The sequence below is a fragment of the Lygodium microphyllum genome, chromosome 10 (assembly GCF_053477565.2).
Source record: "Lygodium microphyllum isolate KBCC chromosome 10, Lygodium_microphyllum_v1.1.10, whole genome shotgun sequence".
NCBI lineage: Eukaryota > Viridiplantae > Streptophyta > Polypodiopsida > Schizaeales > Lygodiaceae > Lygodium > Lygodium microphyllum.
This window is the reverse complement of record NC_141144.1, coordinates 148,213,865-148,217,518: the sequence shown is the minus strand read 5'-3', so window position 1 is coordinate 148,217,518 and position 3,654 is coordinate 148,213,865.

The following is a 3,654-nucleotide window of genomic DNA, read 5'->3' as shown; positions in this document are numbered from 1 at the left end:
TGGCCATGGTATTTGCGGTAAAGAAATTTAGGCATCACCTATTGGCCTCTCCCTTTGTCTTCTTTGTTGACCATCAAGCCTTGCTGTATCTTGTGAACAAGCCTTGCGCTACGGGGCGCATAGCTAGATGGTTACTCCTCTTACTGGAGTTTGACTTCTCTGTGGTTCTACGCAAGGGAAAGCAGTATTACATGGCTGACCACATGTCCCGCATACCCACAGGAGAAGCCGTCGGACAAGGCGTGCCTGACGATTTGCCGGATGCCCATCTCTTTAACCTGTCTAGTGAACGAGAATTATTTAAAGCTGATCTGACGCTGTATTGGGCCGATGACATAGTGCAAGTGCTAGAAAATGGATTACCAGAGCGACCCATTAAGAAGGCCAGGCTGAAAAGACTTATCTTGAAAATTCAGCCATACCAACTGATAGCTGGCCAACTCTACAGGTTGGGACAAGATAGTTTATTGCGCAGATGCGTATGTGAGCACGAGATGCACGATGCATTGAACGAACCACATGGCAGAATCACTGGAGGACACTTTAGCGGGGACACAACAGCCCGAAAGGTGCTACAATCCCAACTATGGTGGCCCACCCTCTTCCGCGATGCAGCTAAATTTGTAAAGCATTGCGATGAGTGCCAAAGGACCAAAGTGCCTGTGAGAAAGGACAAGATGGAGTTAACCCCTGTCATAGCCTGACAACCCTTTGAAAAATGGGGCATCGATTTTATTGGACCTATCAGCCCTGCAGCACAATATTCCCAAGCTCGCTACATCATAGTGGCGACCGACTATCTAACGAAATGGGCAGAGGCACGAGCCACGAGGAAGAATGATTCTAGGACCACCGCAAAGTTCTTGTGGGAGCATGTCATCTCACGGTTTGGCTGTCCAATCGAACTTGTAAGCGACCAAGGCACACACTTCATTAATGAAGTGATTTGCCCACTTGCTCTCTACATTCCTAATAATTCATCGGAAGTCCTCTCCCTATTACCCTCAGGCTAATGGCCAAGCCGAATCCACAAATAAAATCTTAGTCAACGTGCTTACAAAAGTCGTGTATGCTTCAAGAAGTGACTGGGACAACAAGCTAATGGCAGCCTTGTGGGCCTATCTCACAGCTTATAAAACGGTTGTAGGACAGACGCCTTTTAGGCTGACGTACGGAACTGAAGCCATTTTACCCTTAGAGTTCTTCATCCCTAGCTTGAGGCCAGCTGTCCAGGAGCGTTGGGAGGGAAGCGAGGCTTGGACCAACCGTTTGGTGGAGCTAGAGCGCTTAATGGAGACCCGACTCCTCACCACTCACTCTCTGATTTGTGAAAAGGCTCGACGAAAGATGTGGTTTGACAAGCATGTCAAGCAGTGAGACTTCGAACAAGGGGACCTTGTTCTGCTATACTCGGTAAAAGGACATAAACAGAAGATGAAGTTTCGGGGGCTAGGGCCTTTCAGAGTACGCATGATTGGTAGGACCGGGAATGTCGAGTTGGAGACACTTGACGGTGAAGGAATAGCCTTTTTTAACGGCAGCCGCATTAAGAAGTACTATCCTCCTTCCCATCCATTACATGAGCCACCCATGCTAGAACCCCCACTGAACGTCCGCATGGCTACTATAACTGACCTTACAGATCAGGACGAAGGAGCAGTGGCACCGGCATATCTACGAATCACAGTCGCAGCAGGAGTGGTGTATTCTTTCGAGGCCTTGATTGATGAAGATGCCGACTACAACATCTTGACACACGACCATTGGACATGCATTGGTCAACCGAAACTACAGCCCACTAACGCTAAACTCATCCCGTTTGGGGGTACCGCTTATTCACTCCTAGGGAAGTGCAAGGTGGTAGTTTCCATTGAGTCTGAAAGTATACTAGCCTTCTTCCATGTGTTGCCTGACAGTAAAGGAGCCGGTAATGTGTCACTATTGGGTCGCACTTTCAAGAAGCAAACAAACTGTAATGTGGATTACAACCTGAACCGCATACATCTTGCTATCGACAATGTGCGTATAGTGACAACCTTCAGCAAGGGCTGTCTTAATTCCCCCACCTTTACGAAGCCACTGGTAGAAACCCCTACGACCACGTTTCAGCCCGAGTCTGAACAGAAGGAAACTACGGCCTCGTGCCGGGCTCTCGACCCCAGGCCCAAACCCACCAAGAGCGCTCACAAGGCCAAAGAGTCCAACTTTCTATGGGTGCCAAAACGGCAAAAACCACATTCGGGTAGACCACCCAAGTGTGATCCTAAACGTCAGAATCATCGACCGTCACGGCCTAAGAGGCAGTCTAAATGATATCAACGTGGACACACAATCATGCCGCGTTGGATCCCCAAAGTTCTTTTGCGAGTACAAGGATACTACGAGGGCAATCCCTGGATTTGGGTGCCTAAAAAGGACCTGCTAAAAAGCTCACCTACAAGCAATCTCACCCTAGTGAGGGAGGCTTGCACAAGTGGTGCCTAGAACATAGTCAGTAGGCCATGGCCAGCTGTGGCTAGTAAGTCTCAGCTCATCTATCGACCAAAGCAAATGCCACAGGCCTTAAACCTACCTAATCCAGAGAACTTAAAAACCACTATGACCGCTCACTCAGAACCCAGCACAACCCCCATACCCCCGGAGCTTCCTACAGCACCTCAAAGTGCTTTAGAGTGCAAGGCCCAACCCATGACATCGATGAGGGAGTCACCACTATCCAGTCCAGTTGCACCACCCCCATCAGCGGTTCTTAAACCTTCATACGCAATACGACCTTTCCTCTCCTTGGCTAAGGACCTTGGCGCGACTTCTGGGGATGACTTAATAACCTGCGCAGCTCTTTGTGGGGTCGATGGTCTTGCAGTGATCGGGCATTGAACACTTTCGCACAAAGACCTGTATCATCCTGCATCCACTTGTCACTTCATGAGAGTACATGCATGGTATATGCCGCAACTATAATAAACCAATGCAATGCAAGGAGACATCACTTATCTGAATTCTATGGTGTTGACTTAGATATTTATCACCTGCGCTTGATTAGCTTTTTCTTTTGCTAAAGACGTGAAATACATTAAACGCAGATATGAAAAGTTTGTACAATTGGGCAACATGTCAACACTTAACCATTTGAAGACAAAGAGTCCTGGCTAGGTAGCTTTTAATAAGACTTTATACAACATGGGGCTACTCTATTTGTACAATGCGGGGCTCCTGTGGGGTTGTGCAGGGAACATGTCGGCCGGGACATGAATGGTGTAATCCCTGGCCGCCACCGTTTCCAAAATGCTTTTGAACAAATCATTGAATTCTCCCCTGTCTCGAGCTGCCCTTTCTACCTTTGAGCACCTGGTGCCCGAGCATCCGTTGGGTGTTTGCGCAACTGGTGTTGCCACTTCTTGCATGCTACTTTGAGCTTCTACTCCCCTAACCTGGGGATTCTTCGGCCTACGTCCGAGACGGTGTTGCTTAGGCCCTCGTTTCTTTTCATATTGTTTGAGGGTGGGCACGTAGCGCACCGGCGGAGGGGCGTGTGCTGCATGTTTCCATCGGCTCTGCAAAGAGTGTCCTTGCAAGCTAGTTGCCCTTGATTCTCCATGTTTTCCTCGCGGGGGGCCTGTAAGATGTGAATCAAGGATTAGGATTTGTTACGTG